Source organism: Panthera onca, chromosome B1, assembly GCF_046562875.1.
Source record: "Panthera onca isolate mPanOnc1 chromosome B1, mPanOnc1 haplotype 2, whole genome shotgun sequence".
Classification (NCBI taxonomy): domain Eukaryota; kingdom Metazoa; phylum Chordata; class Mammalia; order Carnivora; family Felidae; genus Panthera; species Panthera onca.
Window position 1 is genome coordinate 40474501 of NC_138342.1, and position 27570 is coordinate 40502070.

The 27570-nt window shown below is 40.3% G+C and overlaps 1 protein-coding gene and 1 pseudogene across 3 annotated transcripts in view; one reads left to right on the forward strand and one right to left on the reverse strand.

Moving 5' to 3' along the window:
- The window catches only part of TEC (tec protein tyrosine kinase), a 123515-nt gene that overhangs the window by 55041 nt on the left and 40904 nt on the right, over positions 1 to 27570 (reverse strand). The gene's annotated exons all lie outside the window — the stretch shown is intronic.
- On the forward strand, positions 14922 to 15425 carry LOC144616186 (eukaryotic translation initiation factor 1 pseudogene; annotated as a pseudogene).

Genomic DNA, 27570 nt, shown 5'->3' on the forward strand with positions numbered 1-27570 from the left:
CAGAGGTTTCCTTGTGAACTTCACAATTTGGAAATTTTTCATTCCTGGTTATGAAAGAAAGCAGGTCACACTGAATAGTTTACGTCCCCAAATCAAAAAGTCTTATATAGTCCATAGACAAGATAACAGACAAGGCTAGGAATTAACTGAAATCTCCTCACGCCTTTCTATCGTCTCTCTCACGCCACCTCAGCCCTTCACTCTTTTAGTCAATATTTCTGCAGCGTCTGCTCTCCTCCCCAGGAATTTCCACCTGAGTGGCAAGAAATGATTACTCATAAGGCAATATGGAAAGTTCTTCACTGAGCAAAACGCAGTGGGACATAAAGGAAGAAGAGGTTAATTCTTCCAGAAAAAGAGTCTGAGAAGGCTGCACAGATGAGCTGCCTCTTCGAGCAGAGCCTTGAATCGCAAATGAGAGTTTTCCCAGCAAAGAAAGGAGAGATGATTTTACATAGGACACCTCACAAGCGAAGGTCGGTCACTACAAAAGAACATGGCAGGGCAAGCCTGGTGGTGTGTAGTGTTTTCCAACGAACGGAGGGACGGGCGGAAGAGGCAGGAGATGAGACTGGGAAGGTGAGTCAGGATCAGGTTATGAATGGCTCTGCATGGAGTGCTGAGGAGTTGCGTCATTAATCTTCCAGGCAATGAGGAACTGTGGCCTCAAGGGATTATATTTTAATATGCAAGGGTTCCCACTGCTGAAGACAGAAAGCTGAGCCTGGTTCTGTCACTTGGTGGGACTGTTCTTCGGGGAAAGAAAAAGTGGGTAGCTTTTTGACAAATAAAAGGATGAACCACTATCCTTTGCTTTATCCCCTTAGACTAAGAGCCAGCAGGATTCCACAACAAAGTTCTTAATGCTCAAGAGCAAAGACGCTGCAGCCAGACTGCCTGAGTTTGGATCCCGGCTCTGCCACTTACTTGCTGTATCCCCTTGAACAAGTCACTTAACTTCTCTGGGCTTCAGTTTCTCTAGCTATACAACGGGATGAGTACTAGCAAACAACTTCATACGGTTGCTGTAAACTTAAAAAGTCAAGTCATATTGGGGCGCCTGGGTGGCTCGGTCGGTTAAGCCTCCAACTTCGGCTCACAGTTCGTGAGTTCGAGCCCCACGTCGGGCTCTAGGTGCTGGCAGCTTGGAGCCTGGAGCCTGCTTCAGGTTCTGCGTCTCCCTCTCTCTCTGCCCCTCCAATGCCCATGCTCTGTCTCTCTCTGTCTCTCAATAATAAATAAACGTTAAAAAAAAAAAAAAAGTCAAGTTATATGAAGCTCTTGGAATAAAACTGACAAGTGGTAAGTGCTCAATAAGTTTAGCTATTAATGTTCTTTTTCAAAACCATATTAACCCTTAGGGAAAATAAAAGCAAAAGCCACTAGTTCTATTTAAGAAAAGTCCCTCCTACCTACCTTCTAGACTCCAGAGAATGATGCCAAATTTGACTTATAAAATAAACTGGCATGAATGAGATTCTTCCTTGGGTCTTAACAGCATCAATACCCTAAAATTACAGAGGGACACAATAGAACAGACGAGTGTCTACCCATATCTACTCTCTCCAACCAGAAAAAAAGAGATTAACCTTTTACTTCATGGGTTTTACAACCCATGTTTTTAAATCCTGTTTTGAAAAAGGACGGTTGATGCTTCATGTGACTGTACTATTTTTATTCTTTGAGGCTGTTATTTTAGTTCTGTCTTATAGTATGAAACCAATACTGAATCAGCAAGCAACTAGATTAGCACTTCCTTTTTACGTTAGAAACAGTTAATCTCTGGCAACTCACAGCCTTCACACACAGTAGCAGAGAGCACACTTGGTCAAAATTTGGTCAAAGTCTCTCTTCTTTCAGGGCAGAAGAGTAATGTTACAAAGAACACACTTTTACCAGTCTGTCGGGCTTCCTTAAAGGCTAATTCATGGTCTGGTTAATACAAAGATCAAATACGGGTCTGATCCTTAGGTTAACACACCATTTAGCCAGCCAGAAAGTCTCACAAAATTACCCAGAAGCAGTGCAGCGTAATGGTTCAGAGCTTGAGAATCAGACAGTCTGGGCTGGGATCCTGGCTTTGCCGTGGCTGGCTCTGTAACCTTGAGCAAGCTGTAAAACGGGAATGAAAACGGTATCTTCCTTACAAAGTTAAGAGGATTAAAGTTAATGATTATGAAGCATGTAAGACCTTGCATAATATAAGGTAAGCACTATGGAAGTTTAGTAAATTTAAAAAAGGGCGGGGGGGCACCTGAGTGGTTCAGTCAGTTAAGCATCCTACTTCAGCTCAGGTCATAATCATGCGGTTTGTGGGTTCAAGCCCCACGTCAAGCTCTGTGCTGACAGCTTGGAGCCTGGAGCCTGCTTCAGATTCTGTGTCCCCCTCTCTGTCCCTCGCCCACACATGCTCTGTCTCTCTCAAAAATAAACATTTTAAATAAATAATCGGGGGGGGAGGCTTACAAAAGGTTCCAAAGCCCTTCTGTTCCCGAGACCAAAAAGCAATCTTTATTTTCATTATGCAAAAAGATGTGTACCCAGAATGACCTGGAAGTGAAAGAAAGAATGTTCTCCACTGTCTCTGCTTTTAAAGTAGAAATTAGCTTCTTAAGGTGTTTTCTGGCCCATCAGATACAATAATTTGTAATATTCCATTTGCCAGATACTCATAAACAAATAGCCTTGCAGGGTAGGTATTTCCTCCATTTCCAGAGAAAGAAAATGTGACTCAGAGTTTTATTAACTGCCTGATGTCACAGCTGGTAAATGACAGATCAGGATTCAGAGCAGATCTATCTGGCTTCAAAGCCCACTACACGGTCCCTTAGGAAGCCGCCTCCCTAGAAGATAAACAGTCTTCACTGGACTAGATCTGATGATTTCAGATTTACTTCTTACTAATCCCAACTTCTTACTCACACCTGATCCTGAGTATCTGACTACATAGCGAGATACCTGTCTTTATGTCTTTCTCTTATATCTCTCTTTAACATGATTTGGAATAAATCCATCATATACATCCTTGAACCTGGATCCCATTCACTCATTTACTAATCATTTATTATTTGCCACAGGTCGCTAAGCAATGCCCTCACCTGCCTTGTGAAGTTTAGAGATTAGGGAAAGACTGAAAAAATAATTGCACCAATAATTTATTACATAGAGATAGGAGATACAAAGTAAAAGTAAAAGGGGCACATGGGTGGCTCAGTCCGTTAAGCATCTGACTCTTGGTTTAGGTTCAGGTCACGATCTTGAAGTTCATGGGTTCGAGTCCCAAGTCTGGCTTCGTGCTAATAGTGTAGGCCTGCTTGGGATTCTCTCTCCCTCTCTCTCTGCCCCTCCTCTTCCTCTCTCTCTCTCTCTCTCTGACTCAAAATAAATAAATAAACTTAAAAAAAGGTAAAAGTGAAAGATGATATTATACAGGGAAAATTAATCTAACCTGGGGGATCAGAGAGTTTGTACTGAGTAAGTGATATTTAAGCTGAAAGCTAAAGGAGATGTTAGCCAGTTAAGGGAGGGAAAATATGGATTCTAGACAGAGGACACAGCAAACGTATAAGCTGTAAAGGTGGAAAGGAGCTGGGTGCTTTCAGGGAACAGAAAGACTGGTGAGCTGGAACGCTAGAGTGAGGAACAGAAGGAATTGCAGATTAATGTAGACAGGCAGGCAGGCTGTTGGACCATAGGCCATACTGAGGATTTTTAAGATTTGAACTGGGGAAACAAGAAGCTCCTGAAGGGCTTGAAGCAGGAGAGGGACATGGCTATATTTGTGTTTTTAAAGATCACTATGGCCTTCAGGTACAACAGACTGGAGAGAGCACAACATGAAAAGAGGAGTATAGTAGAACATGGCAGAGATCCCTAGTTGTCTGCCCACCGTATCCATTTCTCATCAGTAACAGAACCCTGACTTTTACTTGGGTACATTGATACTGAGTCTAAAAGACTATTTCTCAGCACCCTCTGCAGCCAGGTATGGCCATGCGGCTACATTCTAGTCAATGAGATCTAGGTGGAAATCCTATGTGGAGCATAAGGGAAAACTGTTAAAGGGACTTAACTCGGATAGGAAAAGTCCTTTCTTGCTTTTCTGTCTTTCTTCCTTCTTCCAGCCTGCAATGCAGTCAAGATGGCTGGAACTCCAGCAGTCATCTTGGGCCAAAATGAAAGATATAAGCTAAGACAATGGAAGGGAAAGCCAGGATCCAAGGTGCCTGGGTTGGATCCACCACACCCATTCAGGACAGCCTGCTTCCGGTCTTTTTCCACCCCCACATTGAAAAAAAAAGTTCTGTTTTGTTTAAGCTACTATTACTTAGGTGTCCTATGTGATATATGGCCTAAGTTAATTCTAACTGATACAAGGGCTACTGTATTTATCCAAGAAGAGGCAGTGACAGCTTGGATCCTGGTGGTATAGAGAGAGGGAGAAGGGCAAGACTGAGATATATTTAGAAGGCAGAATCAGCAAACCCTGTTGGGAGTCCAGACATGAGAGAGGGTAAGGGAGAGGGGTAACTTCAGACCAACTCCCAGGTTTCTGGCACCAGCAACTGGGTAGAGCATGGTGCAATTACTGAGCCAGCATGATGGGGACATCCTGAACATCTTTTCATACATTTTGGAGTTGAGATGCCTGAGGAAACTCTTAGACCACAGGATAGACATCAGGCTGGGAAATATAGATTGGAGAAGTCATCAGTAAGCACACAGATGCTAACCGAAGCCACTGGAATGGACAATGCCTTTTAGGGCAAGTACAGAATGGGAAAAAAGGCCCTAGAATAGAACCTCAAGGAATACCAACTCTTGAAGCGGACAAGAACGAGCAGCCAGAAAGGAAGTTCGCATGAGGAAATAAATGCCAATTATTCACTGCATGAACAAGAAGGGCTTGGAGGCTATCACACGGGCAGGGAGGTCACTTCTAGCTGGTGATGTAAGAACAAGTCAGCAGGATCTAAGAGACACAAGCAGGCCACAAGAAGGAAAAGGAAAGAAGAGAAAGGAATAGGGAAACCAGAATGTTCTCAGAGTCCGGCCTGGCAGAAGGAGGCTGTGAGACTCGAGACTTGGACAGGGCTACATTCCAAGGGAAGAAGAGAAGTAGTCTCCTTTCCCCCCAGAAAAACCAAGAGCCCAGTCAGTGGTTGGTCAGCTCTCAAAGTCAGAGTTACAGGCGCATTCCTGGGCTATCTGATTCCAGCATATTCCAGGCTTGTCTTATGGTGAACAGGCTTTTATTCTCCATACTGGAACTTGCTTCAAACAGTTATCTTAAAATTTCCATTGTTAATTAAATAAAGTTTTAAAGGAGTACGGGGTAGAGGGTAAGGAATTTAATTTACTCAAAGCAGCATAAACAGTCAAAAAGAGAGAACAGAGTTTTACATAGACTGAGGGTTTAACAGTAAGGGCGATATTACGAACTTTTCTTCAAGACTCACTATATGGCAGACTTTGCTTTAAATTCGTTTAGTGCAAGTTTTAGATGCATATCTCAATTGAGTCTCACTACAACCCTATGAGGTAGTAACTACTATAGTCCCTGTTTTACAGATGACAAAACTGAGGTGCAAAGTGGCTAGGTTCACTTTAATCTAGCATCATATAAACTGGTGGGTAACAGAATCTGGGATTTGGACACTAGCCGTCTAACATCATAACCAATGCTTCTTGTTTTATTCAGAAAATTTGCTTTTCTTAACTCTAAATAAAGAACATTTCCAGTCATGACATTAACATAATTAGTGGAAAAATAATTATGCAAAACCATGGGCAGGAAAATCATTTCTACTTCACTTGAAAACTGAGAGAGCAGGCCAAAGAGAAGGTAAGCTTTCTTTTCTTTAACTGGTCTGTCTGGTAACCCAGAAAAAAAGGAACCTGGGTTTTAGTCAGCTCATGGTACCCTGCCCAGCTCTTTCCCAGAACTGTTCCTCTTCGGCAAAGCCCCTTTGAATGTGCTTGAGACAACTGGATAGCACGCAGAAAATTCAGTCAGCCCCTGCTCGTGAGAACAAAGCAAGGTGTGACCCCAACACAGGACCCAGACACAGAGGAGATCAGGTGGAGGAAACTGTTCCATTTTTAGTCAAAGTTCACTGATGTAAAAGTGAGTCTGAAGTCTGGGGCCACTGGAACAAAAGAAACAATATTTCCACTCGAGACACGAATGGCAAACCTCAGTATTTCAAACGAAGGTCTTTCAGGAGAGAAAAGCCACCGAGAATTCAGAGTAGGGTGATGAGCTACAGTGAGATGTCTGGGCTAAGCAGTCATAATTAATCATGATTTAGGTCAACACAGAACCTTTTAAGCACCGAGGCTTTACAGACAGCACACACGCACACACACACACACACAGAAGCCGCGTATCAAAACGAGGATGCGCACAACTCAGTGAGCCATTATTAGAAACCTACCATATATCAATTCTATACAAGCGCTAGGAGGCAAAGGCAGATATAATAAGATACAAGCAGGCATAGTCTCTGGACTTTCTCAATTTTCTCTCCTATTTTTGCATTTAGTTAGTGTGCGGAAAAGAGTTAACAGAGCAGGCTCGAGACTGCTATTCTTAGAAAGGTCTACTTGCCTTTCTACAGCCGGCCACTGGCTGGCTTCTGGGAACCTGGACTTTGGGAAGATCCCACCATGCCCAGCACTGGTAAGAATAGCTCTTTGTGCCTAAACTATTGGTACAAACAATATGGTTTATGCTGAGCACCTGCTTTGCCTTCTGGTGTCTGCAATGTGGTGCATGCTAGACAGAGGGTGCCTATATCCCCAACCAGTCCCCAACAAAAAAAACAAAAACAAAAAAACAAAAAAAGCTTGGGCACTGGGTCTCTAATGAGCTTCCTGGTAGACAACTCACTGAGGGAGTTTTTAAGCAGGTCCTATGGGACTCCACTGAGAAAAGGGGTCCTGCAAGCTTGTGCCTGGTCTCCTCTGGACTTTACCCCATGTGCCTTTTCCTTCTGCTGATTTTGCTTTGTACCCTTTTGCTGTGACAAATGATAGTAATGAGTACAATAATATGCTTTGTACTCAAATGTCAACACTTTGACATTTATTAGCTGTGAATCACTGAGTTCCTTAATGTGTTCTCTAAACCTTGGATTTCTCTGAAAATAAGATAGTAACACCTGCCTCAGAAGACTGTGGTGAACATTCAATAGGTGCTAGACCCTCAATAACATTATATTCTTTCCTCTTCAGGCTAACAGGTGAACGGCAGCCCTCCAGCCGTACAGCAGCCACGTTGCACAATGCCAGGCAGCCCTAAATGAGGCTCCCTTTGCCCACTCTCTCCAGTGTCTACTTCATAAAAAAAAAAAAAAAAAGACAAAAAAAGATGGAGTTCCTGTCAAACAGGTTTTTCTGCCTAACCAAAAACAGCAAGCACATCTGCATTTTAAAAAGAAATAGGCTGCATGAAAAGATGTTCAACACTATTAGCCATAAAGGAAATGCAAATCAAAACCACAACGAGTTACCTCTTCACACTAAGTAGGATGGCTAGAATCAACAACACAGATAATAACAAGTGGCTTAGTGAGGATGTAGAGAAATTAGAACCCCCATACATGCCTGGGGTGGGGGGGGGGGTGATATAAAAAAATTGCAGCCCCTTTGGAAAATTGGCTAGCAGTTCCTAAAAATGTTAAACAGAGTTACCCAATGACCCAGCAAGAGAAATGAAAATGTAGGTCTACACAAAAACTTGTAAGTGAATATGCAGAGCAGCTCTATTCACAGTAGCCAAAAGGTGAAAACAACCTAAATATCCATGAACAGATGAATGAATAAACAAAATGTGGTATATCCATATAATAGAATATTATTTAGATATAAAAACGAATGAGGTACTGATACATGCTGCAATATGAATGAACCTAGAAAACATTATGCTAAGTGAAAGAAGCCAGACACAAAAAGTAACATATGATTCCATTTATATGAAATACCCAGAATAGGGGCGCCTGGGTGGCTCAGTCGGTTGGGCGGCCGACTTCGGCTCAGGTCATGATCTCTTATTTAATTTAGAAACAAAGCTGCATTTCTCCAAACTAAAATGTGGACGTTATTTTCAACTATGGGAGTCTGAACTGTCAGAAGTCATACAGCAGTTTGAGAAAGTGAAACTCCATTTTGAGTTGTTTCTAGGTTGTTTAGGACATGCTGCATCTTAGCATGGTTGAAACTGGTCAGGCACACACAGGGAATTATCTATAAAAGGGAGCTTAGAAACACCTGTCTTGTTCAGCAATTCATTCTGTGACTCTTAGAACTCCTGCCATTAATGGCCTTTGAATTTTGTGAATATACTGTACTTCTGAGATAAAATATTAAAGTTTGACGATTACTACTTCAGATAATTGAAAACGGTGTAGTCTTATTACTAAAGCTCATTTACCTTTTTAAGTTTTGAAAAAAAAATTTTTATGTTTATTTATTTTGGAGAGAGAGAGAGAGAGAACCAGCGTGTGACCCAGGGAGGGACAGAGAAGGGGAGACACAGGATCTGAAGCAGGCTCCAGGCTCTGAGCTGTCAGCACAGAGCCCGACACGGGGCTAGAACCCACGGACCTCGAGGTCATGACCTGAGCCGAAGTTGGACACTCAGCCGACTGAGCCACCCAGGCGCCCCAGTCCAGACACTTTTATTTGTTACACGGGCCTCACGTCATTTGTCTTACTCATTATTTGAAGGATTTCGAGTACATACAGTGTGCTAGGGATGGAGGAATTAGAGGGTGCAGGACTCTGGCTCCGTTAAGCTTACAGGCTGCTTAAGTTGTAGTTCTGCTTTCGCGGGCTCGTAATGACAGACTTTATTCCACTGCATCCACTGGGCTGTGAAGCTGGAGTTCCCATCCTCACACCCCACTGTTTGCCCTCGCCTGTGTATTTCTGGAGTATCTGGGACTCTTACACTTCACTTGCCCTTGGGTTTCCAGGGGTGATAGGGGGTGGTTGCACAGACAGGATTTCAAGGTTTCCTTCTGTTGTTAAATTTTAGTTGGCTTAGATTTCACAAAAGCGCAAGTGTTTTGCATACATATTGCGATACTGTGTACTCGCTAGCATCTCCGTGAAGCGTACCTGCAGATAACCAACAAACTTTTGCACTATTTACTTTGCAAGTGAAGAAACTAGGGGACAAAGCCAGGTCACCTTCTCTGAATTGACATCCCATCTGACTAGATGAACCAAGATGTCTTATCTTTCTGGCTAATGTGCTGTCTGTTAAACCACATTGTGCTAATGACCGCAAAGGGGGACTGACTTCCTTAAACATAACTTCACTGACCACCTGTATACATGGTTTCCTTCCTCCTTCCCTGCTTTGGCTCTGTGTATCAGACCTTCAAAAGGCATTTCTTTCAACCTTGATGGTTTGTGTTTCTTTTTTTCCTCACTGCCCCCCTGTGAGGTGGGAGTCCTATGCATACAAGTAAATTAGAGTTTGTGGAAGAGAGACCTACAGAGAGAAAAGATTTCTGTGAATGGTTGTGTGAAAGAGGTTGAAAAGGGTTATGCTTAGACGGTAACCCTTAAGAACTTTAAGGTGGGTTTGGTTAAACAAACAGTTCATTTCATAAATACTTGATTCTTCACAGAAAAAACTCACAAGTAACTCAATTAAATGTGAATTTAATCACTCATAGTCAATCCCAACAGGAGAGAACAGTGTCACAGCTGGAAAGGACCCCCTATAAATCTACCATAGTATATTAAGTTTGTTTAACATTTTTTATGAGTTAAGCAAATGGAGTTTTAGGTCGATTCAGTCCCGACTAGGATTGACTATAGTACAACATCAAAATAAATGGTACAGATTTGAATTGTCCCGGAAAAAGGTGAGTAGCTTCATGCTAAAGATCAAATATGTAATTCAGAATTTTTCTTTTTTTAAAGAAAATGTTTATTTCTGAGAGAGAGAGGGTCCCAAGCAGGCACCACACTGTCAGCACAGAGCCCAATGCGGGGCTTGATCTCGTGAACCGTGTGATCGTGATCTGAGCTGCAATCAAGAGTCAGACACTTAACCGACTGAGCCACCCAGGCACCCCAGAATTTTATTTTTAAGTTTTATTTATTTAAGTAATCTCTACACCCAACATGGGGCTTGAACTCATGACCCGAGATCGAGAGGCGCATGCTCTTCTGACTGAGCCAGCCAGGTGCCCCGTTTTATTTTTATTTTTTTTTACTGGGTCATTTCTTTATTTTCAGATGTCCCATTTGATCACTTTTTAAGGACGGATGTGATGACTGAAACATCTGTAGGAAACAAAACCCAAATCCACTGGATGAGATAGTGTATTCCATGAGGTTCTCAAATCAATTTATCAGCAGTTGTCTGCTCTCACTTAATTATAGGGAACTGCAGTTGTGGTCTAAGGCTCATTTCCAAATTAATAGGGTTTCTGTGCATTAGAGAGTGAGAGATTAACACTGTGGACTCTGGAGCCAGATTACCTGGGTTCAAATCCTAAATTTGTTACTTTTTGCCGTGTGACCTTGGACAAGTTACTTAATCTCTACACCTCATTTTTTTCATCTTCAAACTGGGGAGAAAGTAGGACTACCCTCCTAGGTTTTGGTAAGGAGTAAATGGGTCGCTGTATGTGAAGTGACCAGGGAAGTTCCTGGCAGAGAGCAGGTACCATATAAGCACCGGCAGTTTCTGTTATGGCTCTACACATGAGATACGTTGCACTCTCACCCACTTTTGTCTTTGTTATATATGTATTTCAAGGTTTTTGCTCTTGAGTCTGGCTTTTCTCAGATCTAGACGTTTTTGCGCTAAGCATAACTGGGTCATTCTCCTAGGATCGCAGGGGATCCACTCTTTGAATTGATCTCTGTTGCTTGAAGTCAGCTGCATTTGGGGGTTCTGGTAACCGGTGGAAATGCATGCCTCAGAGTAAGGCTAGTTCACATCCCAGCATCTCTGAGCCTGTGTTGGTAGAGCTCTCACCGGGACTGTCTGCTCTGAATGTTTTCCTCTGGATGTTTGTGAGTGGAGAGCATGATGGGATCCTGGCTGTGATAAATGTGCTGCTTCAGTGTGACATTTTCATACACCAGAGGTGGGTCTGCCATGAAGTTATAGAAAAGCAAGCATTAGAGACTTTTCATTCCAGAGCCCTTTCTGAGGTTCCGGGAGGCCCCCTAGCAGTTTTGTATTCATAATTTTGCACTTAAAAAAAAAAAAAAGTCTTCTTCTTAAAGCGTATAAGCTTCAGGCCACTCAAAACCTTGATCTGTTTCTACAGAGCGTAAAGACTTTATTTGTCCTAATACTTGACGCCCTCTATCAATTCTGCCAGTGAAATACTCCCAAGCACCTCCATTGTAAACCATCGCCTCTATAATTGGTTTCTGTTCTTAGAAGTCTTCCTTTCAAGAACAAAGTGTTATATATCTACTTTAATCTGTTAAATTTATCTTTAATACTTTCAGAGTTGTTTTTTAAAGTACCATACATTCTTTTTAAGTTTGTTTATTTATTTTGAGAGAGAGAGAGAGAGAAAATGTGCTAGTGGGGGAGGGGCAGAGGGAGAGAGAGAATCCCAAGTAGGCTCCTAGCTGTCAGTACAGAGCCTGACACGGGGCTCAAACTCACGAACTGTGGGATCATCACCTGAGCCAAAATCAAGAGTCAGATGCTTAACTGACTGAGCCATCCAGGTGCCCCGAAGTACCATACTTTTCTTGTTAAATGAATTACTGAGTGTGTTATGGTTATAGTTACTCTTGTGAATAAGTTATTTTTCATTGTATGTTTGTTGTAATTAGGTGCTGTTAATATATAACCAAGCTCTTGATCATTATGAATCTATTTTGTAACTTACCAGTATACCATGCTGTTTCTAAATATTTCATAGAGGCACAATTTTCCATACCAACTTTGCTATAAAAAGGATTATTTTCTATTAAATTTAATCCAAATAATGGATAAATTTGCTAATTTTTTAAAAGTTAGCAAAAATAAAAGCATTTTCAGTTCTAAGTAGGAATACTCAAAAGGGTAGGATTAAATATTTCTTTGCTGAGCAAATTTTAAACTGTGTGCCTCAGGGAAGTATTGATGGTGGAGGAATGTACATAACTAATAACAGCAAACTTTCTGAATTGACTGAAATATAAAATTTAAAAGCAGAGAAGTCTGAGTTTGTAACTCATAATCACTACCAATTGGTGGAGTAAGAAGATTCAAACGTAGGCCATTTGACTTAGAAGTTCCCCAGACGTCTCTACCTTAATTTTCTAGCCAAATAAGCAAACAAACAAACAAAAACAAACAAACAAAAAAAAAACATGCCTCTTTTTACTTGAATCAATTAAAAAATTACTACAGTCAATTATTTTGGTGGATAATGTTCCAAGCTCTGAGGACACAAAAACATATACAAAGCAAATGTCCTGCTGTCATGGAACTTACATTCTAGAGGAGAAAGGCAGCATACAGATAAACCAATAAATATCTCCCACCTTGAAAAAAAGCAAAGCAGGATGGGAGGGGTGGGGACTTGCATGCTTGTGGGTTTTCTTTCTTTTCTTTCTTTCTGTTCTTTCTTTCTTTCTTTCTTTGGTCAGTGGTCAGGGAATAGAGATCTTAAGAAAAGACAGGCAGGGGGGAGGGGAAGTCCTTGGGGAGGGGAACCGGGACTGCAAGGCGTCAGGAAAGGCAGGTGGTGCTTCCGTGCTCAGGGAACAGCAGAGAGGCTAAGGGGCTGAAATGGAATGGAGTGGGGTGTAGTGGTGGAGGAGGCCAGAGATCTTTGGGGGCCATGGAGAAGACTTTGGATTTTTTGTTTTTTAATGTGATGGGAGATTTTGGAGGGTTATGAGTGGGGAGTGACAAAGTTTGGCCCTTCTGTTCATGTACTTCAAGACACTGGGGCACAGTGGAACATGAATTGGCAGAGAGAATTGGCTGTGCCAGCCCATTTGACCCTGGGGAGGTCATTTACCCAGTCAGTGCCCCAGTTTCTACTCTAAAATGAAGAAATTGGATTATGTGAGTAATTCACTAGAATCGTTTTCATGGCCAATTATGATTCTCAGATCTTAAAATAGTTATTAAACATCCACATGTATTGGCAGCCATTGTTGACTATGGGGAAGAGGAGACCCTCCCCTTCCCACTTTCTGCTCAGACTTTGGAACTTCCCTGTCTCCGCCCTGAGCCTTTCCCCTGAGCCTCACCCCTGCCTCTGAGTAGGTGTGTGTATAGTGGTGTTTCACTGTCTTTTCAACCTGCATTTCTTGGGTTACTACAGTAGATGAGCAAGTCTGTGTATTTACATTGTCCATTGGCATTTACTCTCTGTTGAAGTGCCTGTTTGGATATTTTTCCTTCTTTCCCCAATTAGAAAAATTTCTTATTTTTTTTTTAAATTTTTTTTTTTTAATGTTTATTTATTTTTCAGACAGAGAGAGACACAGCATGAACGGGGGAGGGGCAGAGAGAGAGGGAAACACAGAATCGGAAGCAGGCTCCAGGCTCTGAGCCATCAGCCCAGAGCCTGACGCGGGGCTCGAACCCGCGGACCGTGAGATCGTGACCTGAGCCGAAGTCGGACGCTTAACCGACTGAGCCACCCAGGCGCCCCTTTCTTATTTATTTTTAAAAGATACATATATTCTGAATCAAACTCATTGTCCCTATATGCTTTGCAGATACTTGTTTGTACTTGGTGGCTTGTCTTTTTTTTTTTTTTTTTTTTAATTATGGTGGTAAAATGCACATAAAATTTACCATTGTAACCATGGTAAATTGTACGGATCAGTGGCAGTAAGTACATTCGTCATGTTGTGCAACAATTACCACTGTCTGGTTCCAAAGCTTTTCATCACCCCTAACAGGAACCTTGAGAAAGTTCTGTGTGCACTTAAGAAGAATGTGTATTCTGGTGCTTTTGGATGGAATGTTCTGTAAATATCTGTTAAGTTTATTTGGTCTATTTAAGGCTGATGTTCTCTTATTGATTTTCTGTCCGGATGCAAGTAGGGTATTAAAGACCCCTATTATTATTGTATTTCTGTATATTTCTACCTTTAGGTCTGTTAATGTTTGCTTTCTATATTTAGGTGCCGCTATGTTGGGTGCATGAATATTTACAAATGTTATATCCTTTTGTTGGAATGACCCCTTTATCATGATGTAATGCCCTTTTTTGATTCTTATTACAGTCTTTGTTTTAAACTCTGTTTTTTCTGGGGCACCTGGGTGGCTCCATCCATTGAACGACTGACTTTGGCTCAGGTCATGATCTCACAGTTCTCGATTTCAGGCCCCACATCGGGCTCACTGCTATCAACACAGAGCCTGCTTTGGATCCTCTGTCCCCATCTCTCTGCCCTGCCCTGCTTGCACTCTCTCTCTCAAAAATAAATAAACATTTTAAAAAAGTCTATTTTTTCTGATGTGTGTATAGCTACCCCAACATTCTTTTGGTTTCCATTTGCATGGAAGATCTTTTTCTATTCCTTCACTTTTAGTCTGTTTGTGCCTTTTACATCTAAAGGAGTCTCAGGGCACCTGTGTAGTTAAGCATCTGACTCTTGATTTCTGTTCAGGTCATGATCTCATGGTTTGTGGGATCGAGCCTTGCACTGGGCTCTGCACTGACAGCAAGGAGCCTGCTTGGGATTCTCTCTCTCCCTCTCTCTCTGCCCCTCCCCTGTTCCCTCTCTCTTTCTCTCAAAATAAATAAATAAACAACAAAAAAATGAATCTTTTGGCCCTAGTCACTGACCCACCCCTGAGGACTCAGTGGCACCACCCTTGAGCCCCCTTGCTTCCCAGTGCTCTGTCCCGCGTGCCAACCTTCTCTCACCACCACCTTCCGTGGGCCGTTTCCACCAAGGAAAAGGGATTGTATCTTATGTCTGTTATCTAGAATCTCCACTCTTTTGGCCCCTTTGCTGATGCAAGTAAGGGTGATAATCTGTTTCCTGCTAAAGATTATATCCATAAGCATTCATCGGAGAATAGCAGCAGAAAAATCCAGGGGATTGCTGATGCTTATGATAAAAAGAAACTAGTGAAGGTCTTTAAGAAGAAATTTGCCTGTAATAGTACTATAATTGAGCATCCAGAACATGGAGAAGTAACTCAGCTACAGGGTGACCAGCACAAGGACGTATGCCAATTCATAGAGATTGGACTGGCTGAGGACGACCAGCTGAAGGTTCATGGCTGTAAGTGCTTTTGGCTCACTGAAGCTTTAGTGAGGATTTCCTCACAATGAGTAGAATTTCCCTTCTGTCCCTTGTCACCAGTTTAAAAATCTCACAGCTTATGTAATGTAACCATTTCGGATCCACTTTTAACTTGGACTAGTGTTACTCCTTCATGCAATGAACTGAAAAGAGCTAAAAAGAAAAAAAAAAAAAAAAGACTGAATCTCTTATAGGCAGCATATAAATGGGTCTTTTTTTTTTTTTTTTTTTTTTTCCTTATCCATATAGCCACTCTGGGTCTTTTGATTGGAGAGTTTAGTTCATTTATACGTAAAGTAATCATTGATAGATACATACTTATTGCCATTTTGTTAATTGTTTTCTGGCTGTTTTTGTAGTTCCTTTCTGTTCCTTTTTTCTTCTCTTGCTCTTTGTGATTTGATGACTTTAATGGCATATTTACATTCTTTTCTCTTTATCTTTTATGTATTTACTATAGGTTTTTGCATTGTGATTATCATGAAGCTTACATGTTACAGCTTATAACAGCCTGTTTGAAGTTGATAACAACTTAAGTTTGATCACATTCTAAAACTCTACATTTTTACTCTCCCCCCATGCTTTATGTTTTTGATGTCACATTTTACTCTTAATCTTGTATATCCTTTACTAATAATTGTAATCATAGTCACTTTCACTACTCTTGTCTTTTAATCTATACACCACCTTTGTTAAGTGATAAACCCACTACCTTTACTATATATTTTCCTTTCCAGTGAGATTTATTCTTTCATATGTTTTCTTGTTCCTAATTAGTGTCCTTTCTTTTCAGCTTAAAGAAGATCCTTTAACATTTCTAGGGCCAGTTAGTGGTGGTGAAATCCTTTGGCTTTTGTTTATCTGGAAAACTCTCTCTCTCCTTTAATTGTAATGATAACTTTGTTGGCTAGAATATTCTTGGTTGGAATTTTTTTTTTTCTTTCAGCTCTTTGATTTTATTGTGCCACTTCCTTATGGCCTGTAAAGTTTCTGATGAAACAAAAAAAATTTTTTTGCTGCTTTTAAGATTCTTTCCCTGTCTTTAACTTTTGATATTTTAATTATAATATGTCTTGGTGTTAGTCTCTTTGGATTCATCTTATTAAACTCTGGTCTTCCTGGCTCTGGATTTCTGTTTCACTTCCCATATTAGGGGAGTTTTCAGTCATTATTTCTTTAAATAAGATTTCTGCCCCTTTTTCCCTTTCTTTTCCTTCTGGGATTCCTATAATGTGAATGATAGTCCGTTTGATGTTGTCCCATAAGTCCCTTGAGCTATCTTCACTTTTTTAAGATTCTTTTTTCTTTTAGCTGCTCTGATAGGGTGACTTCCACTTTTTTGTCTTTGAATTCACTGATCTTTTCTTCTGCTTCATCTAGTCTGCTGTTGAACCCCTTCAGTGTATTTCTCAGTTCAGTTATTGTATTCTTCAACTCTGTGACTTCCAGCTTCCTATTTCTTTGTTGAGGTTCTCACTGGGTTCATCCATTCTGTTCCCAGTTCAATGAACATCTTTATGACCATTACTCTGAACTCTTTATCAGGTAAATTACTTATCTCCATTTCATTAAGGCTTTTTTCTTAGGTTTTATCTTGTTCTGCAATTGGGAACAAATTCCTCTGTTTCTTCATTTTTTGGGGGTCTCTGTTTTGGTTTCTATACAGTAGGTGAACCCCTCTGCCCCCAATTCTGAAGGAGTGGCCTCACATAGGACATGAACCTTGTCATTCAACCCTGCCCCAAATCTTGTTTGTGCTTCTCCAAGCAACCTATTATATTTTTCATAGCTCCCAGTAGTTGAGATTATGCCAAGACCTGTCAGTATCTCAAAGGGGGAGAAGATCTTAGCACCTAGATTCAGGCTGGTTGGAAGCCAGACCCATAGACAACAACTTTTAAAAGTATGCAAATATATACAGTTCTTTTGGACCACAAGCATAAACCCCACTGGCCACCAGAGCCAGGCTATCTGGAGGCTTCCTTTGGGCAGAAGTTGCAAAAATTGGGGCTCCAGATGAGTGTATAAGCTATTTTCTTGGAGAAGTTTTCTTCTGGGATGGATCATATGGTAGAAACAAGTCTGAATAAATTTAAGAGAATTAAAATTGTATCAAGCACCTTTTCTGACCACAGTGGTATGAAAGTAGTAATCAGTTATGTGAAGAAAATGGGAAAATTCACAAACATAAGGAGATTAAAACAACATGCTACTGAACATCCAATGGGTCAAAAGAGAAATTAAAAAACACCTTCAGACAAGTGAAAATAAAAATACAACAAATTCCAAAATCTGTGGAATGCAGCAAAAACAGTTCTGAGAGGGAATACATAGTGATAAATGCATACTTCAAGAAACAAGAAAGGTCTGAAATAAACAACCTAACTTTATACCTCAAAGAACTAGAAAAAGAAGAACAAATGAAGCCCAAAGTTAGAAGAAGGAAGGAAGTAGCAAAGATTAAACCAGAAGTAAAAGAAATAGAAACTAAAAAAGCAATAGAAAAGATAATGAAGTTAAGAGCTGTTTCTTTGAAACATAAATGAAATCAACAAAGCTTCAACTAAACTCATTAAGAAAAAAGAAGACTCAAATAAAATCAGAAATAAAAGGGCGGTTAAAACTGATATCACAGAAATACAGGGGGTCATAAGAAATTACTACGAACAATTATACACTAACAAATTGAGCAACTTAGAAGAAATTAATAAATTCTTAAAAACATACAACCTACCAGGACTGAATCATGATGAAATAAAAAATCTGAACAGACCAATTACTAGCAAGAAGATTGAATTGGAACCAAAAACCTGCCAACAGGGGTGCCTGGGTGGCTCAGTCGGTCAAGTGTCCGACTTCATCTCAGGTCATGGTCTCACAGTTCGTGAGTTCGAGCCCCACATCGGGCTCTGTGCTAAAAAACAGCTCAGAGCCTGGAGCCTGCTTCGGATTCTGTGTCTCCCTCTCTCTCTCTCTGTCTCTCTCTCCCCTTCCCCTGCTCATGCTCTGTCTCTCTCTGTCTCTCAAAAATAAATAAATGTTAAAAAAAAATTAAAAACAAAAACAAACCCCTGCCAACAAACAAAAACCCAGGACCAGATGCCTTTAATGGTGAATTCTACCAGATGCTCAAAGAAGAATTAATACCAATCCTTCTCAAACTCTTACAAATATAGAAGAGGAAGGAATTCTTCCAAACTCATTTTGTGAGACCAGCATTACCCTGATACCAAAACCAGACAAGAATGTCACAAGAGAAGAAAATTACAGGGCAATATCCCTATGAAAATAGATGCAAAAATCCTAAACAAAATACCAGTACACTGAATTTAATAATACATTAAATTTTTATACACCATGATCAAGTGGAATGTATTCTAGGGATTCAAAGATGGCTCAACATTTGAGAAGCAGTTGATGTGATATACTACATTAACAAAATGATGGATAAAAATTATATGATCATCTCAATATATACAGAAAAAGCATTTGAAAGAATTCAACATCGATTTATGATAAAATCTTCTCAACAAAGCAAATATATGGGGAATGTACCTAACATAATAAAAGCTATATATGACAAGCCCACAGCTAACATCATACTCAATAGTGAAAAGCTGAAAGCTTTCCATCTAAGATCAGGAACAAGGGAAGGATGTCCACTCTCACCACTATTACATGGTATTGGAATTCCTAGCCCGATCAGTTAAGCAAGAAAAAGAAATAAAAGGCATGCAAATTGGAAAGGAAGAAATAAAACTCACTATTTGCAGATGACATACATTATATGTTAAAAACTCTAAAGAGACCATGAAAAAACTGTTAGAACTAATAAATGAATTCAGTAAAATTGTAGGACACAAAATCACACACACACACACACACACACACACACACACACACACACACACACACACAATCTGTTCTATTTCTACAGACCAATAGCAAACTGTCAGAGACATTAAGAAAACAATCTCATTTAAATTACATCAAAAAGAATAAAATTCCTAGGAATCAATGTCACCAAGGAGGTAAAGGATCTGTAAAAGGTAAAGACCTTTGCTAAAAACTACAAGACATTAATAAAAGAAATTGAGGAAGACACAAATGGAAAGATATCCCATGCTCATGAATTGGAGGAATTAATATTGTTAAAATGCCTATTCTACCCAAAATGATCTACAGATTCAGTGCAATTCCTATCAAAATTCTGATGGCATTCTTCACAGAAATGGAACAATCCTAAAATTTGTGTGGAAACCCAAAAGACTCCAAATAGCGAAAGCAATCTTGAGAAAGAACAAAGTTGGAGATGTCACACTCCCTGATTCCAAACTGTATTACAAAGCTATAGTAATCAAAACAGTATGGTATTAGTATAAAAACAGACATATAGATTGATAGAGCAGAATAGGAGCCCCAAAATAAACCTATGCTTCTATGGCCAATTAATTTATGAAAAGGAACCAAGAATGCACAATGGGGAAAGGACAGTCTCTTTAATGGTGTTTGGAAAACTGGACAGCCACATGCAAAAGAATGAAATTGGACCACTATCTTACACCATACACAAAAATTAACTCAAAATGGGCGAAAGACTTGAACATAAGACCTGAAACTATAAAAATCCTAGAAGAAAACGTAGGCAGCAATCTCCTTGATATAGGCTTGGTGACGATTTTTTGGATATGACACCACGAGTAAATGCAACAAAACCAAAAATAAAGGAGACTACATCAAACTAAAGAACTTTTGCTCATCAAAGGGAGCCATCAACAAAATGAAAAGGCAACCTACTGAATGGGAGAAAATGTTTGCAAATCATATATTTAATGAGGGGTTAATATCCAAAAATATATAAATAATTCATACAAGTCAATAGCAAAAAAACAATCTGATTAAAAAAAGGGCAGGATACAAATTATGGAAAGAGTCCAAATGTCCACTGACTGGTGAATGGATAAAGAAGATGTCATATATATATATATACACAATTGAATACTACTTGGTGATCAAAAAAGAATGGAATCTTGCCATTTACACCAATGTAGATGTAACTAGAGTGTATTATGCTAAGTGAAATAAGTCAGTTGGAGAAAGACAAATATATGATTTCACTCATATGTGGAATTTAAGAAACACAGCAGATGAACATAGAGGAAGGGAAGGAAAAAGAAGATAAAAACAGAGAGGGAGGCAAACCATAAGAGACTCTTAAATGCAGAGACCAAGCTGAGGGTTGCTGGAAGGGAGTTGGTTAGGGGTTGGGCTAAATCGGTGATGGGCATTAAGATAGGCACTTGTTGGGATGAGCACTGGGTGTTATATGTAAGTGATGAATCACTGGGTTTTACTCCTGAAACCAATGTTACACTGTATGTTAACTAACTTGGATTTAAATAAATAAATTTAAAAAAAAGGACAGAATATCTGAATAGATATTTTTCCAAAGAAGACATACAGATGGCCAACAGGTAAATGAAAAGATGCTCAACATCATTAATATTCAGGGAGATGCAAACCAAAATCACAATGAGATACTGTTTCACACCTGTTAGAATGGTTGTTATCAAAGAGACAAGAAGAACAGGCATTGCTGAGGATGTGGGGTGCTTTGTTGGTGGGAATGCCAATTGGTACAGACACTACGGAAAATAATATGGAGGTTCCTTACAACATTAAAAATAGAACTACCATATGATCCAGCAATTCCAGGGTATTTATCTCAAGGAAACAAAAACACTAACTCAAAGAGGTATATGCGTCCCTATGTTTATTGCAGCATTATTAACAATAGTTAAGATAAGGAAACAACCTAAGTATTCATCAATGGATGAATGAATAAAGAGGATTGTATGTATGTACAGTGGAATATTTTTGAGCCATAAAAAAAGAATGAAATCTTGCCGTTTGTGACAGCATGGATGGACCTCAAGGGCATTATGCTAAGTGAAATAAATCAGTCACAGCAAGACAAATACTGCTTGAGCTCTCTTCTATGTGGAATGTAAAGAGCAAACAAAAACAACAGAAACAAAACAACCCCCCCCCCCCACCAACAACAATACAAGAACACCAAGCTTATGGATATAGAGAACAGAGTAGTGGTTGCCAGAATTGGGGTGGGAGAAAAGGTGAAGGGAGGCAGAGGCTAAAATATTTAAAATAGTTTAAAACTAAAGTAATCAGCAAAAGAAAAAAAAATCACAACAAAACTTAGACTTCATAGTTTCCCGTATTTTACATAAAAAAACTCTTTAAAGCATCTTTTGAAAGTAAAAATGAGCTGCTTCCTATACATTCTGAGATAATCCATTGGTTCCTAAATTGCAATCACATTTTCTCAGCATTAAGGTTCAAAACATTACATGCAAGTAAATGAGGCTTCCTTAGCATATCAACATGTAGTTTTCATGGACACCTAAACATCGCTAGAAATATTTTTGTTTTGTTTTTATTTAGAAAGAAGTTCAATTAGATTCTTTGTTAATAGTTTCTAGTCCATAAATTTAAATTACTAAACTCTACACATTAGCATTCTGCACTTCTGTCTTTAGCTTTTGATGGTCTCTATTGATGTGGGAAACAAAGGCAAAAGAAAAAATTAAATTTCCTTACAACTTAACAGCCCATAGATAAGTCCAGAGGGACCTTCCCCTAGGAGCTCGGCTGCCTCTGTGATGACACTTCGCTAAGGGCAAAAGACAATCTTAGCCCAATCCCTCCAGGCTACCAAAAATTCCTTTGGAAACTTCCTTTATCTCTACTCCCCCAAGATATATGCTGGCAATCATACTCCAAGCATATGGCCCACTGATATACATCTGAAGGGTCTCATGACTGAGTCTTTACTAAACAGTAATAAATGACCTTTTCCTGACAGCAGCTAGCCCCCTCAAGGTCTTGGAAACCTTGCTTCCAAAATTCCTTAGAGACTTAACATGGCTTTAAGCTATCCCTAACCCCCTCCCAACGTGAAGGTATTTTAATCAGTCACTTGTCACAACCTCAGTGCAGATTTTTCTGCCCTTCGGCCCTGTCCCAAGGTTTTAATAAAACCACCTTTTTGCACCAAAGATGTTACAGGAATTCTTTCTTGGCTATTGGCTGTGAACCCCAACATTTTCTACACCATCTATGACTATTGAATGTAGGAATAAGGAGTTGGCAAACCTAGGGTCTAGTGCTGGTTTGCTCTTTGGGACCAGGGAGTCATGTAATTACTCTGAACCTTACTAATCTTGTTCCTAAAGGACAGGGGCAGGGGGTGGGTGGGGGTGGGGAGTAGTATCTGCCTTACCTATTTCATACAGTTGTGAAAATCTGATTAAAAAATGGTAGTGAAAACATTCTGCATCTTTTTTTTTTTAATTTTTTTAACGTTTATTTATTTTTGAGACAGAGAGAGACAGAGCATGAACGGGGGAGGGTCAGAGAGAGAGGGAGACACAGAATCTGAAACAGGCTCCAGGCTCTGAGAGGTCAGCACAGAGCCCGACGCGGGGCTCGAACTCACGGAGTGTGAGATCGTGACCTGAGCCGAAGTCGGCCGCTCAACCGACTGAGCCACCCAGGCGCCCCGAAAACATTCTGCATCTTAAAAAAAATAGTTATTGTTATTACTTAATGCTCATTTGATTGCCTTTATCTATCGATCATCTGAAAAGTCAGAAAGTATTAGATCATATAAATCCAGATGGCACTGAAGCACCTGGGTGGCTCAGTCGGTTAAGCATCTGGCTCTTGGTTTTGGCTCAGGTCATGATCTCACGGTTCTTGAGTTCAAGCCCCGCATCAGGTTCTGTGCCGACAGCTTGGAGCCTGCTTGGCATTCTATCTCCCTCTCTCTCTGCCCCTCCCCTGCTGGTTGTCTATCTCTCTCTCCAAATAAATAAAAACAAACTTAAAAAAAATAAATCCAGATGGCACAAAACTACATAATTAACACTTGAAAAACTGTATATAGCTTTGATCATTCCTCAAAACAAAAAGAAGGGGGAAAAAAGCAGCTGGAAGGTATCAAAAGGGTCACTAAAATATTCAAAGGGAAGGGCTGTCAGTGTAAACAACTAGACTAAACATAGAACCCTAAAGACTGATACAAGGAAGGCCATGAGAGGAAAGCAATGGATCTTAAGAAAGAAAGAAAGAAAGAAAGAAAGAAAGAAAGAAAGAAAGAAAAGAAAAGAGAGAAAGAAAGAAAGAAAGAAAAGAGAGAAAAAAGAAAGAAAGAAAGAAAGAAAGAAAGAAAGAAAAAAAGAAAGAAAGAAAGGAAGGAAGATCCCGATTCCTCCCTCCCAGCCCCACCTCCCCACCCCCACCCCTAGCCCCTGGCAACCAGTAACCTGCCTTCTGTCTCTATGGATTTACCTATTCTGGGTATTTCTATTTTTTTTTTTTTAACGTTTATTTATTTTTGAGACAGAGAATGAACGGGGGAGGTTCAGAGAGAGGGAGACACAGAATCTGAAACAGGCTCCAGGCTCTGAGCTGTCAGCACAGAGCCCGACTCGGGGCTCGAACTCAGACTTGGCAAGAGGAGGAAGTGGAGAAGTAGCAATGAAGTCATCCGTGGCATGATGAATGAATTTGAGCACGGACTCTGGATTTGATGATAGTATTGTATCAGTGTTAAATGTCCGGACTTTGATCATTATGCTGTGGTTATAAAACAGAATGGACCTAGTTCCTAGACAATACACAAAGACCTTTTAAGTAGTAAAAGGGGCAATGACTACAACTTTCTCTCATATGGTTCAGAGAACGACATGCATTTAAAGAGACAGACAGAGGGACACCAGGGTGGCTCAGTCAGTTAAACGTCAAACTTTGGCTCAGGCCATGATCTCATGGTCCATGAGCTCGAGCCTCTCGTTGGGCTACTGACAGCTCAGAGCCTGGAGCCTGTTTTGGATATTATGTCTCCCTCTCTCTCTGCCTCCCCCTTAAAAATAAATAAACATTAAAAATTAAATTAAATTAAAAAATAAAGAGAAAGACAGCGACCAAGAGAATTATAGAGCAAATGGGGCAACTAGAGACAATTTGTGAATCTGAATAAAGGTTACTTGAGAATCCCTTGTACTATTCTTCCAACTTTTCTGTAAGTTGAAACTACAGCAAAATAAAAAGTTACCCCCCCAAATTTTAGGAATGGTATTCTCCCCCTCTTCTGTCTTAAATAGGTTTCTGCTTCCTAGAGAAAAAAAAAATGAATATCATTAAATGAAAATAGATTAACTTGGCAAATTAAGGGAATAAATCAGATCGTAGGACTTCAGACCCGGATCTTGGCCCTTTAAAGTGACTAATGATGAGGAAAGTCAGATCCAGGACAGTAGAATAAGAAAACAGATATGAATGAAAAGTGGGAGAAGAGACACAAGAAAGGAAACTGAGACACAAGACATGAAACTGATACAATCTAATTTCCAAAACAAGGAAACTCAACTGCCAACTAGAAAATGAGTTTTCATGGGTTAACATAGTTGAGACCTCTCAGAGCAAAACAAACAAATAAAACCCCTAGGACACTAACCACTGTTCTATCTGTGGAGTATTTACAGCTGTCTCACTATCTTACTTTTTACAAGCTGGTGAACTACACGGTAACCTCTAGAGTCTGATATAAATGCTTCCAATTGACTTGTAAAAGCAACAGTTTTTTCCAGTCCACATCCATTACCCAGAATCCTAACAAGTGCTGAAAATTATACGTGTTCAGGTAGTGATTAGCAGGGCCTTGTGAACCTATGCTTCCCACTGGGAGGTCTACCTAGTCTAAAGATACAACTAAAAGACAAACATCACATCATCTCAGAACCTTAATAGGCTCTTATGTCTATATCACTAAGAGTCTCCAGGTTCCCAGGGGTGGTCAAGAGAACAACCCTATAAGACCCAGAAGACCCTAGAGAAATATGGGAGGCTACCCAGAGTATTCAAGAAACATGCGCCATTATACTTAAGAACTGATTGCTTCACCATCCTGACAATTAACCTGGGTAAAAGATTATAATATCAAGCATCTCATTACAAAGAATGTTGGAATAAAATAAGGAAAGCACCTGTGGCATTATAGGAGGGACTCAAATCCTGGCTCTTCTACATATGAGCCTTTCAACCTTTCTGGTTGTTTACGATGTATGTTTAAGATAAACCTGTCCTGCCTGCTTCTGAAGTTTGAGGTCTGCCCATCTCTCCTTTGATCCATGCAGCCATCCAACATGTACTGAATCTTCAACTCTGCACTAGACTTTTGGAAATACAAGATGGAAAAGCTATGAGCCCTGCCCTCAAAGAGCTTAAAGTCCACTGGGGGACACATTTATGCAGTTAAAGCTGGGTAACCAAGGTGCCACCAACAAAGACATGCACAGAGCACAGAGGGCTGGGGTGGGGTGGGGGGGGATTCTACCTTTGGTGGGAGGGATACAGGGAAGGCTTCAGAGAAGGTAGGCATTGGGGTGAGTCAGAAAAGATGAGCATTTGCTAGGCACTCAACACATTTTTGATGGATAATATAGAAGGCGGGATGGACAGATGGATCCTCACAGGCTGACAGAGGAACGTATCACGCCAAGTAGACTGAAAAAAATTAAGAAAGGCATAATGTGAAAGAGCAGGTAGAAGACGCAGCAGGAGGTGGAAGGAGGAAAGAGGGAAGACAAGGAAAAATGGCATCAAGGACCTTGCATTCCAAGCTCAGTTTTTACTTGATCCTAAAGAAGATACAAAGCTACAGGTTTTAAATATCCCTATGATGGCCGCATAAATAAAAGATTAAGGATCAAGAATAGAATCAAATAGGGCAGTAAATCCACCAAGAGAATGGAGTTGGGAACTGCAATAAGGTTGTGATGAAGGCAAGGAGAATTCATAGCATTTGGTAAAAGATCAAATGCGTGTTGGGTTGAAATAGAGATGACAAAAGAGGAGTTGAGAGCGTAAAGAGATATATGGGTTGAAGAATATTGTTTCATGAAGTCCAATTAGATAGTGGCAGAGCCAGGACAAAAACCCTGACTAGTGCTGACTTCCTTCTACCAAAAAGACGATTTTTTAAAAAAAATCATAACTGAAAGTAGTAAACAAAAACAGTGTCAAAAAGCTTTAACATAGGGGCGCCTGGGTGGCTCAGTCGGTTAAGCGTCCGACTTCGGCTCAGGTCATGATCTCACGGTCTGTGAGTTCGAGCCCCGTGTCAGGCTCTGTGCTGACGGCTCAGAGCCTGGAGCCTGCTTCAGATTCTGTGTCTCCCTCTCTCTCTGCACCTCCCCCATTCATGCTCTGTCTCTCTCTGTCTCAAAAATAAATAAACATTAAAAAAAAAATTAAAAAAAAAAAAAGCTTTAACATAAAATTTCATCTGTGTTACAGAGAGATTTAATAGATTTTTTTTTCTAATTTTCCCCAGACTATCAAGGTTCTTTCAAAAATAGGCTTTAAAGAAACAGCCCTGCAACTCATTAGTGTATGACCTCGTACAAGTTTTTAAGCTTTCTAAGCCTCACTCATTTTTTAAGTAGGGGGAACTAATAAAACATCTATTTTGAGGAATAAAGGAAATAATGTATGTAAAGTACCCAGCACCATGCCTCGTCTGTATGTGGTACTCAATAATTTGTGTCACTATTACTACTAATGTACAGAAAAGAGTTAACACAATAGTCCTAGAGACCTAGCAGCTTAGAGAAAGGCCTCTTTACCAGGTTGGCCCTTGGTTGGCATCTGGGAACCTGGACTCTGAGAGGGTCCTACCATTCCCAGCACTGATAAAAATAGCTCATTGTGCCTAAACTGTTTGAACAAACAACATGGTTTAATGCTGAGCACCTACTTTCCTTGCGGAGTCTGGAATTTCGGCACATGCTAGACAAAGGGTGCCTATGTAACCAGCTTCCAATGAAAAGGTGCTAAGTCTCCAATGCGCTTCCCTGGTAGACAACATTTCATTATTGCCACAAGTGAGTGCTAGAAGAATTATGCACACACTTTGAAGACTCCACTGAGAAAAGACTCTTGCAGACTTGTGCCTGGTTTCCTATAGATTTGCCCCAAGTGTCTTTTCCCTTTGATAATTTAGCTCTGTCTCCTTCCACGGTCAAAAATCATAGCCATAAAGCGGTGCCTGGGTGGCTCAGCGAATTAAGTGTCAACTTTGACTCAGATCATGATCTCACAGCTCATGAGTTCGAGCCCCACCTCGGGCTCTGTGCTGACACCTCAGAGCCTGGAACCTGCGCCACATTCTGTGTAGGTCTCTCTCTGCCCCTCCCCCACTCACACCCTGTCTCTCTCTCTCAAATACAT